Source organism: Podarcis cretensis (genome assembly GCF_951804945.1).
Source record: "Podarcis cretensis genome assembly, chromosome: 10".
Classification (NCBI taxonomy): Eukaryota; Metazoa; Chordata; class Lepidosauria; order Squamata; family Lacertidae; genus Podarcis; species Podarcis cretensis.
The window spans coordinates 46,281,677-46,289,867 of record NC_137179.1 but is presented as its reverse complement, the minus strand read 5'-3'; the positions used below and the strand labels follow the sequence as shown (position 1 = coordinate 46,289,867).

The 8,191-nt window shown below is 47.5% G+C and overlaps 1 protein-coding gene and 1 long non-coding RNA gene across 7 annotated transcripts in view; one reads left to right on the top strand and one right to left on the bottom strand.

Annotated features, from left to right (window-relative positions):
- Positions 1-3,278: 3,278 nt before the first annotated feature.
- On the bottom strand, positions 3,279-7,422 carry LOC307226014. Its single transcript, XR_013843249.1, has 4 exons — positions 6,848-7,422; positions 5,119-5,197; positions 3,580-3,678; positions 3,279-3,332 (listed from the first exon to the last, which is right to left on the bottom strand). It is a non-coding gene; the product is annotated as an uncharacterized lncRNA (long non-coding RNA).
- The window catches only part of RAP1B (RAP1B, member of RAS oncogene family), a 26,277-nt gene continuing 24,617 nt past the window's right edge, over positions 6,532-8,191 (top strand). The window contains exon 1 of one of the 6 annotated variants that reach the window (XM_079994421.1): positions 6,532-6,555. The gene's annotated coding sequence lies outside the window, so the exon portion shown is untranslated. The other 5 variants (XM_079994420.1, XM_079994416.1, XM_079994417.1 and 2 more) reach the window with 5 other exon arrangements.

Here is an 8,191-nt window from a genome sequence, read left to right as displayed (position 1 = left end):
CAAACTTCATGGTGAGTTCTCCCATCTTTTTTCCCGGAAAGAAAGCCCTGCATAGTGGGGACTCCACTGATTATTAAGCCAGGGAAGGGCTACAGCTCTGTGGTAGAACACCTGCTTTGCATGCAGAAGGTCCCAGGTTCAATCCTTGTAATCTACGGGCAGGGGATGGGTCGCTGGGAGAGAAGAACACCTGCCTGAATTCCAGAGAGCTGCTGGTAGTCAGTGTAAGCTACACTGAGCTAGATGGCCAATGGTTTGACTCCGCTTCCCATGTTCCTATGTAATTTGAAAATGAGTAGTTTTGAGGCAGGCTGGGCAACATGTTCCGGTTAATTGGGTGTTCTGGAGTGTATTTAGATGGATGAGGCACAAATTGCGGGGCGCTGCCTGGGTTCCTGATGCCGCCCTAATCATAAGTAGAGCCAGGTTGTTGGTGTCCTCCAGCGATTCTTCAGACAGCTCTTGTTTATTCACAGGCCAGAACAGAACTGAACTGAAGGGTTCAGCCAGACTGCTTATATAGAGCTCCACTAGAATGCAACAGTAACCATTTTCTGTAACTACCCAATCACTGAACGTCACTTTCGATCCCTTATTTGCATATGTGGACCTGAGTGAAAACTATCTACAGTACCCCCCTGCTGGCCCAGGGTGAGAACTTCAGTACATAACACCCCATATCAGAAGACAGGAACTATAGTTGCAAGGATGCCGGGTGAAATCTGAAGACTTCTGGGATTCTTGACATTCAGCACTGTTGAAAACTCTCAGATCCACCTGGTAACTCACACAATTCACATTGGGAAGTGTGAAGCCCTGAGGTTGTCTCGTGGCAGCTGCAGCCTTGTCACTAAACCTTCATAAAGAGACAGATTTTGACATTTTGACACCAAAGGTGCTCTTTCCTCCATACCAGGAACAGCTAGTGTGAAATCCCCATCACTCAGGAAAGGGTGGCAGGGAGTGTGCTATTTTGCTGAAATGGATGCGACTGATTTTAATCAGTAGCACCAGCTTATGCCACAAATGAAAAGAACTGTGTGGGGATGATTCAAAGGAGCGAGGGACAAACAGTTCCCATTTTATTTGCCAAGAGTCAGGTTGTTATACAATGCGGTTTATGGCCATCCGCTAATAAAATACAGTACTACTTCTGAGCTATGATGTGCAATAATGCAGATGAGCTAATGCTTTGGGTTTGCGAAGTGCCCCTCCATGCAACTGTCTGGAATGAATAGATTGTTCAGTATTTTCCCTCAAGGTATCGATGTGCATGAAATGTTATCCCAGGTTCTTTGGTCCTATTAAATAAAAAAAAGAGCCAGTTTTGTCTTCATCCAGCCAGGCTGGCACATCAGCTTTGTGTCAGAAATTCATCTACATAATCTGAGAATAATAGACTGGGTTTGCACAATAAAGCTTGCTGCAGTAGAACTCTTGCCAGTCTCTTTTGTTATATTCTGCTTACCCTAACAATCCTGGGTAACTTGATACATCTTTTGAGTGGCATTTATAAGATAAAAAAGAAGCTGCTTGGCTTCACTGTTTTTAAAGAAGACTTTCAGATCCCTATCATATTGATTATTTAAAAAAACAACTGGAGTGAGCTTCTTTTCCTAGGATAGCAGCACCACAATCTTGCTATGATTGCTATATTAATTTGACTCCATTGCTGGCAGAGAGCCATCTGGAGGCACTGAAGGGGTGCACCAGAAACAATTAACCCTGGACTCCATATGCAAACTGCTTGGGCCATACAAGGAAGGGGAGCAAACACTTTGGAAAAGGTCCCAGATAAAATCACTTGCATCTCCAGGTTAAAGGTAAAGGTAAAGGGACCCCTGACCATTAGGTCCAGTCGTGGCTGACTCTGGTGTTGCGGCGCTCATCTCGCTTTATTGGCCAAGGGAGCCGGCGTACAGCTTCTGGGTCATGTGGCCAGCATGACTAAGCCACTTCTGGCGAACCAGAGCAGCGCACAGAAATGCTGTTTACCTTCCCGCTGGAGCGGTACCTATTTATCTACTTGCACTTTGACGTGCTTTCGAACTGCTAGGTGCGCAGGAGCTGGGACTGAACAACGGGAGCTCACTCTGTTGAGGGGATTCGAACCACCGACGTTCTGATCAGCAAGTCCTAGGCTCTGTGGTTTAACCCACAGCGCCACCCGCGTCCCTTTTCATCTCCAGGTTGAGCTGTCTGAAATCCTGGAGTACTGTGGTTAGTGTAGACTGGGGGTCTCCAACGTTTAGTGGCAAGGGATCAATTTGGTAACCCAAGACCTTTAAAGGTGACCTGGAAACTACAACTAATGCAGAATGTGTGTCAGGGTCTGGCTAGATGAGGAGTGGTGGAAACTGCTCCCATTAGATGAGATCAGGGCAATGAAAGCTCCATTTTTCAAAGTCTCAGCATTGCAGCTTTTTAAAATTGTTGTTCTGTCTGGCTCTCCCTGGCTTGACAGCAAGTTCCCAATAATTCCTCCCAACACCCTTAAAAAAAAAAGTTGAAAAAGAATTTACTGCAAAGGTTTGACCGAGTTTTGTTTAAAGTAAAAGGTTCCCACACTGCAAAGGGTTTGAGAACCACTGCCATTGAACCTCTACTGCAGGCTTTCTCAACCTGTGGGTCCCCAGATGTTTTTGAACTACAACTCCCATTACCCCTAGCTAGCAAGGCCAGAGCTCAGGGATGATGGAAGTTGTAGTCCAACAACATCTGGGGACCCACAGGTTGAGAACCGCTGCCTAGTGGATTGGAAGTAGGAGTCCCAGAATTACAATGGTTCCACTTCTACCTATGGGGCTGGTTCCAGAGAGAAATGGTATGGAAGTGTGGAGGGAGTCCGCTTGGCTTCATGGCGGATGGTTCTGCCCCACGTGCTTTTTAATATTTCTATGGAACCACTGAGAGAGGTCCTCGGGGAATTTGGGGTGAGGTGTCACCAGCATGCGAACATCATCCATTTCTCCCTATCATCTCAACCAGGTGAGGCACTTGACCAATGTCTGCAAACAGTCATGAGCTGGATGACAGCCAAAAAATTTAAGCTGAACCCCTACATAGCAGGTGCTATGAACTGGTGAAAGTTTGGATGGGAAAGAAATTACATGAGAAGGCCCTGCTCTCGGTGTGTCTGGGGAGGAGATTGGGCAAAGTGGGGAACCCAGAGAAGGCATTTCTGGTAGGCTTTGCTGAAGCAAATTGCCCCCACCAAAGCAGCTGCCCAAGGATGCTGGGTGCTGCTGCTGACCCTACACATGAGAGACAATAATTAACTTCCACTTTCTTTCTCTTTGTTCCACTTTTTGACTTCTGTTTCAATATTTTTTCTAAACCAGTAAAGAAAGAAAGAAAGAAATCTAATATACTGAGGCTCCAAGAAGTGCATACAGAGAATACAATGCTCTACAATACCATGGGGGGAAATATATTTTAAAACTCCCCCAGTTCCCAAACTAAATCTATTTTTTCACTTTTAATTTTCAGAATAGCAGTACTGAGCCATCTAAACAGTGCAATAAATAGACTGTCTTAGGCAAGAGATCTTTAAAAGTACATTTCTACAATCCTACTCACCTTCCTGTTCTGTTTGCAGTTTCTGCCACATCACTTTAATCATGCTTCATCATTACAGTTCTTCTTGATGGGGCAGTTTAATTAAACTTCCTTTCCTCTCTGAATCCAGGAATATACAGCAACTCTTTGTTTTTAAACACCTTCCCATACTTGATTTTGGGAGCATCTTTTCATTAAACAGCTTCTACTATATCATTATCAGTACCACGGGGAACTATGGCATGAGCTAACCCACTCTGGGTTATAAATAAATGTCCTCTACAGTCTATGGGTGAACGTCATACAGAGAAGTAATAGGCAATACATCTTGCCTATTAAGCCTTCTGCACATATTGACATTTAACTATTGTGGTTTCATCAAATTGTGTAAATACTTTAGAAAGCCATTGATAGTCACTGTCATTTGTAAGGTGAGGGGAACACAGCAGCCACTAGATTAAATTTCTTGAGTGTCCATAAACCACAAATGGTGTCTGAAGCAAATGATGGCACATTCACAAGATAACATAACACGGATACATTTAATCACTACTGCCTATTAACGGCCAAGCATCACCAGACGTCGATATAATAATCTCATGCTATATGCTTAGCCTCCTTTCTTCTGGCAGGAGTTTTGTGCCTTTAAACCAGCAGAGGGGGATCTCTGGTCCACAAACCTAACTAGGCCCAGTAGGGATCCTAATTTGGCCATTGCGCCAATTATCACATACCATGCCCACCTGCCCCAGGCTTGACATTATGTGATATCAGGTGTGGACATGTGTCTGCAAAGGAAAAACCAGAAGTTCAAGTACACTCTTGGCAAGAAGGGTACCAATGAGCACCAACACAGAGACCCACTGGGATTGGCCACGCTAGGGAGTTCAACATCAAGAATGGCTTAGTGCAACCAGTGGGGCTTACAGCACTGATCAGCTCATTGGCTTTAAGTGAGCCCAGCACTGCACCCAAGTGATTTTGAGTATGTGGTAGATGCTATAATTTTTTAATTGTAAGGCTACGTATGTATTAGAGGGATGCAGGTGGCGCTGTGGGTTAAACCACAGACCCTAGGACTTGCAGATCAGAAGGTCGGCGGTTTGAATCCCCATGACGGGGTGAGCTCCCGTTGCTCGTCCCTGCTCCTGCCAACCTAGCAGTTCAAAAGCACGTCAAAGTGCAAGTAGATAAATAGGTACTGCTCCGGCGGGAAGGTAAACGGCATTTCCGTGCGCTGCTCTGGTCCGCCAGAAGCGGCTTAGTCATGCTGGCCACATGACCCGGAAGCTGTACGTCGGCTCCCTTGGCCAATAAAGCGAGATGAGCGCTGCAACCCCAGAGTCAGCCACAACTGGACCTAATGGTCAGGAGTCCCTTTACCTTTACCTTACGTATGTATGAATTATCAAATGATTGTCATTTGTCACTACATAAACAGGAGAAAATAGCTGTTCATCACAGCTGATCAGATCCAGGTATAAGGCCATGATATTAACATATGCTATGAAAAGAGGTCCTGCATTAAAATTATTATTATTAATCTAATATAGTGTTCACCTAGAGAAAGGTGCAGTGTTCCTTAGATAAGCAGCATCTGGAGGCTCAGAAGTGATGTTCCACGCCCCAAAGTCATTAGCTGATTAAATGCAAAAAATAAAACAAAATGGTTCATCAATACCTGCCGAAAGTTGAAGTCTTAATTGAAGGGAGTAAATACTGAATTAGGATGTCCATGGAAATCCTTACAGTGTAATCACCTAAATGACTACTCAGAAGACCCACTAACAACAATGGTGTACTCCGGGGAAACGGTACATAAGATTGAATCTTTACTGTCCAGTGTTCTCTCAAATCCACAAATTACAGTGAGATTTTTTTTGGTGATAGTATTGTTTGGGCTACTGAAAGTCCATGGGAAATGCTGAGAATTAAAAGGGAAGTCACATGATGGAAGGAAGGTGGATATAAGTGGAATGAATGAATAAGCGGCCCTGGTATGACACTGTCATGCTGGCCCATAGGAAAAATTTGGATGTGGGTGGCATTGAGGAACAGAAACGTCATACCTTTATGTCCCTTCAGTTCATGGCCATGTGTGTAGCTTTACGCCAGTCCCAGATCTGCTGCATTAAATATATATATAAATAAATCCATCAGTAGCAACATATCTTCCAATTCCAGTATAATGTAAGGATTGCTTTGCCAAATTCTTTTATATCTCAGTAGATCATGAGGCACTTTTATTTTATGTGGTAAACTGAATTTAGGTGGTGCTAATCATTTATATGCGCCAAATGCCTTTTTGGAATTTTATGGGATTAAAAGTGGTTGGGATTAAATGTTCACCCACTATTCAAACACTAAAATGTGCTTTTAGATGAAGTACTATTTCTGAATTTCTGTACAGTTTTTACTGTACGATCATGATATGTTGATAAGACCGCTGGGATTACGAAAAATGATTTCTCTTAAGAAAATGGGCCAGAGTACAGGATCATCTGAGCATTTTGAGCCGAAGTCCATAGCCATGGGCATTCTGGGTAACTTGGGACCTGTCTCAGTTTCTGAATATGTTGATTATATTATTCTTACGCCACAGAGTATTTGGTTAAGATAAAACTAGTGACAAATGTCAATCAGTTTGTACAGTATATTTGTAGCCCTATCCTAACCAAGTCTGCAGATAAGTAGATTTCATTGCTTTGTCAACTGATTAAGATCAGGCTTTAAAAATATCATATATAAACAACGAAAGATAAGAGAGCCACTTTAGGGAAATGCAGCTTTTCTTCTTTTCTGTATTTGATGTCAGCAACTGCCTGCCTTTCCTTTGCCACCACACCCTCTCCCTTTCCTGGGAGTGTCACTGTCACTGCAATTTCCTGCCAGTTTTGCACAACAGTGTGCTCCCAATCCCCCTAAAGTGAGTGGTGTGACGAGCATCCCATTCAAACCAGCAGAACAAGGAGACCTCCTGTGCATGTCTACCCAGAAGTAAGTCCAGCTGAAATCTGCAGTGCTCCCCCCCCCTTTAAGTGTGAACAGGATTGAAGCCCAAGTCCCTTTTGCTTTCAACGGGACCTTAAGTTGGAATCTTATGCATGCTTCCACAGGCAGTATGTCCCACTGGACACAGCAGGATTTAGCAACATCCTTAGGGCTGTGCTGTTAAGTCTTCATGACTTATTCTGAATTCGTGGTCCAGTTAGGCGTGCCTCCCTACTCGTTTCAATACCTAACTCTGCACAGAATTATTTCACAACATAAAGCAGTCATTTTCCCACACCGGCTTTGAGATGGATGCCTGACCGGGCTATTCTTGCCAACAGTTCCGTGAAGAGCTGCCCCTTGGGGAGTCTGTAGATGAGGAATGTCACCCCAGAAGGGGAAACTGGGCGGGGACGCGAAAGGAGCATGGCTTTCCTAAGCATGAAAAACTGCCCGGCGTTCTACATCGCGATCATTTAGCAAGAGTCTCGAATGGAGCGGCCACTGAAGATGCAACAATCCGGTGGTCCTAAACATGTCCCTTCGGAACTGATCCCCGCACTGGGTTCCATGGGGCTTCCTAGTAAGGATGTTTAGAATGCCGGCGTTCTCCTTACAGAACCCTCCTTCGCTGCCCGAGAACGTGGCGCGATCGAACCTGCTCTCCCTTCCATGCCCTCCAGCTGCACTTCTCCCTTGCACACCAGGTTCTGTCCCCCACCCCCACCTCCCCGCTAACTATAGCGCCTTGGCAATGGGGTGCTGCTCGCTCGCTTCTTCTCCATGCGTTTGCAGGCGGCGGCTTCTCTCTCTCTCTCTCTCTCTCTCTCTCTGGGGGCTGCTGGCTGGAGCTGCGGCAGGATGGGGGCCCTGCGTAAGGTTGCGGGACGGCATGTGTGTGCGTGTGTCGTGGGGCGGGGGGAGAGGAGAGGCGGAGAAGAGAAAGGAAGTAAGGCGGTGAGGGGTGGGGGAAGGCTGCAGTGTCTTCAGGACTGAGCCGGCCGGCCGCGCGTGCGCGCTGGGTGCGGAGCAGAGAGGTCATTCCCCCCCTCCCCTCCCCTCCCTTCCCTCATCACCACCGGACCGAGCAAAGAAGGGAAGCAGCCAGAGTGAGGCTCAGGCGTGCAGCGTCACGGCGGCGGCTCCAAGCCTCGCCCAGGCAAGAGGCAGCGAGGAGGGAGGGAGTCTCTGCGCGCGCGCGCGCGGGTGTGTGTGTGTGTGTGTGTGTGTGTGGTGTGTGCGCGCGCGCACGGGCGGGGAGGACTCCGAGGGCTCGGCCAGGGAGGCGGCGACGGACGCGGGGAGCGGCAGCGCCGTCCGGTAGGTAAGAGGCGGCGGCGGCGGCGGCGGCGGCAACGGGAGTGACGGCTGGGGGGGGGGGGGAGGACGACGAAGACGACGAAGGGGAAGTGGGCCCGGCGCCGAACGCGTGAGGGGACGTTGGCGGTTGGCGGTTAGTGCCTGACACGAGCGGGGTGGGGGTGGGGGGCGTCGGCGAGGGCAAGCCGGGTTGTGTGTTGGGGGGGGGGGGCGTCAGGCGTCGGCGGCTCCGCTCTGCAGGCGGGACAAGGCTCCTGAGAGAGAACATGGCGGAGGCGGAACCGAGCCCGGCCGCTCCCCTCCTCGGTAAGGGGGGTGGGGA